Raw genomic sequence first — 7621 nt, 5'->3', positions numbered from 1 at the left:
AGCATTGGACACGAGAATCGAACCCTCTGGCATCCACATCACGGAGCGATAAATTCTACGATTAATGGACCAAATCAGGGTATAAAACATGGCAAAAATAATTGTTTCAAATAGCAAAATGAACATCATAATTCTCTAAAGGACATATGAGTGAACTTGAAAGAAAGAATTGTCCACAAATCTGTTATCGATAACTTTTTACAACAATTTTTATATACCATTGATTTTAATGTTACAGAAGTTAATGCTTGAACAAGTCTTATTATTTTTTTTAAATAAAGCTGAATTTGACCAACTTTTCGTTTCTGATGTTCAGTATAGAACGCTAAAGTATGATTCATGAAGACTTGCATTAATCCGAAATTAAGTTAAAATTTCGGGAAAAATATCGCTACGGAAGTTAATTCCCAGCAATAAAAGTAAAATTCTCGGCAATAGTTAAAATTTAAGTTTGTTTTAGGATATTATATAAAAGTATGAAGCTTTTCGATCCCAAAATAATAAAAATCTTTATTCCTTTAATGCACAACCTTTCCTGAATTACGGAAGTTAAATTTTTAAGAGAGACAACTGTTTTTTGTCTAAATCATTTTGTTATGTCGAAAATGTAATCGACTAAAATAGCTGACTCTCAACTAGAACCGATGATATTAGGTTCCGTGGTCACTTTCAGATAAGTTTCATTTCTTTTTGAAATCTGCATTGTGTGCGTGAAATTTAAAACAAAATCGTTACGGAAGTTAATCGATTTTTAGCGACATACTATAATTTCGTATGAAAGAAGATCCATGCATTTCTTTGCGAGAATTGGTTTGCTTTCTTCTTATATAGGATAAAAAACTTTCTTTAACATTCATAATAATCTATTCGGAACGCTTTTACGGCTGAAAATTTCATCTTGAAATTTGTAAATAAATGAACCGACATTAAGATTTGCAGTGGAATACGTTTTTCAACATTACATCATGTTCATATCAAAGCTGTAACTGCATTCAACATTACATTATGTTCATATCAAAACTGTAACTGCATATATATAGGTAAATATATACAAAACCATGTGTGTATGTTAAGTCTTAGAGTTGAAATCGATTTTTAAATGTATAGTTTAGATATTACAAATTATTAAGAATTCTTAATTGGTCATATTTTGGGTAGAATGACTGTTAAGCGAACGGTATAATAAATACACATACACGTGCTTTAAAAGTTGCAGAGACTTGTTGTAGTTGAAGGAAGTGTTAAGCATCTTGCGAGTTTTTATGGAGTACCGTTGAAAGGGGAGAGACTTTGACTTGATATAGATGTCATTTACGTATAATTGTTTTAAAAGCATTTGCTTTTAATCAAATATAATACTATAAGACATGCTTATAAATAAAAAAAATATAATAAAATTTAAAGTAATGCATTTTTTACCATGTTCTTTCAGTTATAAACATGTACATATATGTATTCAATACAAACGTTTAGACTTTTATATACTGGGTGCTCATAAAATTAGTCAAGAGGTAATTGTATTTATATTTTCATTGTTAATGAGTTCTTCATTTATAGTAAATAATTTTTGAACAACATATTGTTTATTCAGTCACAAACAAAATCTCTTTAATGTGTTCAGCCTTTGATATACTTCTTTTCATAGTTCATAGGTCTTCCCAGATTGCGCGTATTATACGAATTAAGAATAGGTTGCACATCTATACAATGGATACACAATTATAAGTATAAACTTACATGAACTAATAAAGCAAAATACATGACAATTAGAAATTTTCTAATGTGGAATGGTGTGCATTTTGTAAGATTTACATTCAAATTATCCAACATGTAAATGAAGCACAATTTTTGTCATGAAATTTAGTTTAATCCTCAGGTGATACATTTTCAACGCCTGTTATTTTAGATAGGATACGTTACCTACATATATAAATATCTTTTTTAACTATCACTTCAAAGAACATCCATATAAACTTTTTAAATAAAACCACCCTCAATTTTTTTCTTTATTTAACCGCATTTTTATTTCTTTATCATGTGACTAAAGGAGTTGATGGTGATAAATCACCACTAAAATCATAAAATAGAAGGACTAGACTTACATAAAATCACATATTAAAATGATTTCATCGTAGGCCGGAAAACGGCCTTGTTGACTTTAATAAATTGTGCAAGAAGTTTGTGCATCAGCATATATCTACCAATATAACACCTTTACTTGAAAAATTCTGTAGACAAATATACATTAAAAAGTTTTTTTTTAACATCAGCATTTTAACATTTATATTTGAATACTGTAAATGTATTTTTCCACGGGGTCACAGTTACGCAGAATCACAATTTCCTTCCGGCTAGAAATTTATGCGGATTTCTTAGATTGTCTCTACACTGCTAATACATCACAACAGAATTCTGCCATTCAGTCACCTTGTAGTAGACTTTCAGTCACACTTCAGTTATAACTGAATGGTGCAGTTTTATTCTGTGTTTGATATAGATATAGATATATTACGATTGTTAAAAGTATGGTTTTTAAATGCCAAAACAAAATCGAAATGTCCTCTGTAGTGGAGTGGAGTGGAGTCTTGTGGAGTCATGGAGTGGAGTCTGTACATAAGGTTTAAAAAAAGTTTTCTCTTACATGCAATATCTCCTTTGCAACCTCATTTTGGACTTATGAATGAAACAGGAAATGAAACTGATGCAGCCAGAAAAGCTAGTGACCATTAAATGTCACAAAGAGGATCACCTGGAATTTTTTTTATAACAAAGACTAGGTACTCCAGGTAATATGACCCTGCACTACTATCCCTAACAGACAAACCTTGTAAGAGGTGTTGACAGCTTCAATATCAAACAGATAAATAGCAAACAACTGCACTGAGGATTGAATTATTATGATATATTATTATTATATTATTTTGATAGCAGGTAATTTTGTTTTGGTTGAGGTTTTACTATCAAAGTGCAAGCTGCCCTCTTTGTTGATATTTGAAGGTCAGTCTTTTCCTGTATCTCATTTTATTGTTATTTCTCATTTTGTGTAACTATTTACATGTCTCCTTTTATAGCTCACCTGAGCCGAAGGCTCAAGTGAGCTTTTCTGATCAAAGAATGTCCAGTGTCCGTCTGTCATCTGTAGTCCATAAACTTTTCACATTTTCGACATCTTCTCAAGAACCACTGGGCCAATTTCAACCAAACTTGCCGTAAAGCATCCTTGGGTGAAGGGGATTTAATTTTGTTCACAGGAAGTGCCGCACCCTCTTTCAAGGGGAGATAATTAAGAATGCGTGAAATTTTGGTGGCATCTTTTAAAAATCTTCTTCTCAAGAACCACTGGGCAAGAAAAGATTAAACCTATGTGAGAGCTTCATTACATACTGTATATTTTAGTTTGTTCGTATCATGACCCCCGGGGGTAGGGCAGGGCCCCAAGAGGGGGTCAAAGTTTTACATAGAAATATATAGGAAATGTCTTCAAAAATCTTCTTCTCTAGAACAGCAAAGCCATGATTAGTCATATTATAATAAACGTATCCTCAGGTAGCGTAGATTCATGATTTGTTCCAATCATGATCTCTGGTGGGGTTTAAAGTTTTACATAGTTTTATATTGGTTTAATGGTTAACATTTAAAATGAACTGAATTAAATGTAACTCATTTTGCTTTTGTCAGCAGATAGGAATCTAAAATTACACCTTGGCATTGTTTATAATTTGGTATCAATAAAAGAATTACAGTAAAAGCACACCTAATAAAAAGTTCATCATTATTCAGGAATGTCCACTGGGATATACTTTTAACAACAAACATAAGCTGTAGTGAAAAACTGATAAGATTATAAGTAACTTTTTGCATCACATCTTTATGATCAGATAATGGCCCTGAGACCATAAAACTTAGACAAGCTCACTTTTGATCTCAGTCTCACTTTCCCACTATTAATTCCCTTGGTAAAAGTGAGACTGAAATCAGAAGTGAACTTGTCTAAATCTTATGGCCCCCAGAGCCTGGGGTCTGTTTTACAAAAGAACTTACGACTAAGACCAATATTTAATTCTGCTTATTACTTTTTCTTTTACATGAATTTGAGAATGATTTTAATCTTTTTTAAAAGAATTCAGAAAGAAAGATATTTTTATGCTAGCAATTTCAAACAGAATCATTAACTTTGCAAAATTTTACAACCAACTTAAGATTTTGGTCTTAGTCGTAAGTTATTTAGTAAAACGGGTCCCTGATTTTTCAATGGACAATAACCTCTCTGGATATTTCAAACCATGGACATTTTTGCAGGAAAAACTTCTTAGACATTCTTCAAATTAGGGCAAATAATGCTCATAAGACTGTTTAGGTCTGTTTCACAAAAGAACTTATGACTAAGACAAAATATAATTTTTAGATTAACTTTCTTTTTAACATTGATTTGAAAAATGGTTTTAATCATTTATAAAATTAATTTATATACATAATTTTATTCGAGCATTTTTTTAACAGAATCACTGATTTTACAAGATTATATTATCATCTAAAGTGTTTGGTAAAACATGCTCCTGGTTAATATTGTAAGGATTTTTTGAAAATAGTACCTAAGTTAATTGAAGTATATAATAGCATTGTACCCACTAGGAAAAATATTTTAAGCAACATCAAAGATAAAATGAAATAAATTTTAATGTAATGATTAAAAAAAAAATTGAAATTTTTTTGTCCATTGTAGCAATCCATGTTATTTTATTAACAGAATCAAGTTGGCAACATCCTGCTGGAGTCTTCTTTTTAAAACAATTAGTACCAAATACATTTCAGCATATCGTTATGGGGATGCATTCTTTTAAAGTTCCCATACTACAATTAAATGAATTCTGTCAGAAAGTTGTCACCACTGTATATATCAAACTGCTGCATCAGTAATACATTTAATGGTTGATAGACTGCATGTGATGCCTTGATCAGCAAAGTACAAAGAAAGCAATAATTCAACAGTAAGGATGTAATAAAATGTTTTAAATATATTTTAGTTTTACTTATTATAGATATATTTTTTGTTCCGAGTCACATTTATAAAATGAAAAGATTTTCTTTGATCAAATATTGGTGAAACTAATTATAGGTAGGAATGAACACTGCCCACTCCCCAAGAAACAAAGGTAAAAATTTAAAGAGTGAATAATGCATCACACAATGTGTACATCAAAATATCAAAAATAACTACATGAGCTGTTGAGTTTATTTCCATAAATATTTTCCTTTTTATATCTTATACTAGTAATTAATCCTTGACATTTAACTTTGATAGACCCAATTGACAAATACATGTAGGCTATACACCTAGATTCTGTAGCATTTCCCCCAATTTAACCAGAAAAAGGTATATTTGTAATTTGTTAATATAAACAAATCAAGAGGAATGAATTACAGAAAAAAAAATAGTGACCTTCAAATATCAACAAAGAGGGTTGAATGCACTTGAAAAGTAAAGCCTAAAAAAAGGTTATTAAATAATGTGTTTTTATAATTCAATTGTTGTCATCAGTTCCGCAGTGCAGTTGTTTATTCTCTATCTGTTTGATATTATAAAGCTGTCAACACCTCTTACTAGGTTTGTCTGTTTTGGATAGGTGATCAGGGTCATATCTCAGCTTAGTTTAGATATTGTTAATGTATTACCTAGTCTTTGTTTTAAAAAAAGCATTTCTGTTTGACATTTAAAGGTCAAAAATTTTTTGGCTGCACAGATTTCTTTTGTTCCTTATATTATTCTTGTTACGCAAATCCAAAATGACATTGCAGGGGAGAGATTGTATGCAAAAGAAATTGTTTTGTTCTCAAACTGTCTGTACTGTTATAATATAGGGAGTACTCCACTCCACGACTCCACAAGACTCCACTCCACTCCACTCAGCTTTTTACCCCAAGCCATGTCCTCTATGGGTGACCACGGCATTCAATATATTCGGTTACAATTACTGCAAGATTGCTCCGTAAATCTGTGGCAAACGGAAGCACGGTTAACCAAATAATGCTAAAGCACTTGGTGACTTCTAAGCGATATGACAAACAAAGCATTCTTCATTAATACAATACAATCACTGTTCCAACCTCACTGACCGCCATTGGTAGAACTACCAAATTTATATCAGTGGGAAAAAAGTGTTATCAGCTTCGAATTTTTATGCAAGAAAGTCATTTTGGAAGTCTTGTGTTGACACCATGACATCGGCAAATCCGACTGCATTAACCAATATCGAATATTATATTTACTCGTGTCGACTAGGTTTATTTTCTGTTTGCATATGAGAATACTGAGTTGTGCGTTAGCAATTTAGTCTAGTGTATATGTCTAACATGTACTTTAAGTATGCTGTAAATTTCTGCGTAAATAAATACTATGCATAAAAAAATTCTACAGTATGCTATCAAGTCTATGTTTTTTTATCAGGTGAAAGACTGCATGATTTACTCATTAGCGTGGATGAAAACTATTGTGGTTTCTTCAAAGGACCCGCCGCTAATGGAGACCGTATACTTTTTCTCTGTTCGTCCGGAAGTAGAGGGAGGATCGTCACACTCATGATCAAAAGCAAAGAGGTAGAGGAAGACATTATAAGTGTGTGTGAAGTACAAATATTTGTCGGTTTATAAGAAACCATGTAAGATTCATTCGGCTTGAATATCTAGGTATGCACAAGAATAGCATTCATGATAATAAGAGTAACATATTAAATATTATGAGTTTGTAAAGTATACGTGTTTACTAGTATTTAACAAAAACCTATGAGATTTGGTTTTGACGTAAGACGATCGGGATTATTTTTCTTTATAATGAATATAATACTATAAAATAATTTTTAAAGGTTATAGTTCATATGTTTGTTATTACCTTTTACATAAGCTTATTTTATTTGATTTGTTTTGAAGTTTTTTTTTAAAGAAAACAATGATTTTGTAAATACACATGTATATTTTTGCATGTTTTGCAGTCATGCATGTAAGCGCAGATGTTTATGTAAGATAAGTAACATGTATAGCTTAATTTTCAAACAAGAAACTTACAGATATTGAATATGTAATGTAATTGTATGATAAGTTAATGTTTATTAATGTCATGTACATTAATATCTATTTCATTTTAATTAACTTCTTCATAGCAAATCAAGATTTAAGACTACCAGTTTCAAAAATATTTTAATAAACAATTGGCTATCACATTAAGGACAACGCATTATACCAAGTTTCAATGGCGGCAAAAATGCCAGAGAAACAAATGAACATGGCGTTTTAATCTATATGTTAGTGGGAGAGCAACAAATATAAAATTTACGCTGTACATGTACATATATTAATTAAAATGTATTACTTAAAGATATATTTTTTTAGCAATGATAATGATTTTACTAGTTCCTTGATATATGCATTTGTATAAACATTCAAAGGAAAACTATCTACCATTCTCCAATAATAATTAAACTATAATAAAAGAAATAAGTACGTAATAGGAACAAAATGGTAAATACCTTTGTTGAAATTTTTTTCTGTAGTGATATCATGACTTGTTTATCATACATTGCTTGTATCTATCATTTTCGTATGTTTCTTGAATATAAAAAAGTACATT

Source organism: Saccostrea echinata, unplaced genomic scaffold (genome assembly GCF_033153115.1).
Source record: "Saccostrea echinata isolate AGI-Se365-2 ecotype Australia unplaced genomic scaffold, CSIRO_AGI_Sech_v1 ptg000029l, whole genome shotgun sequence".
Classification (NCBI taxonomy): Eukaryota; Metazoa; Mollusca; class Bivalvia; order Ostreida; family Ostreidae; genus Saccostrea; species Saccostrea echinata.
The sequence above is the reverse complement of the archived record's forward strand: the minus strand, read 5'-3'. Positions refer to the sequence as shown.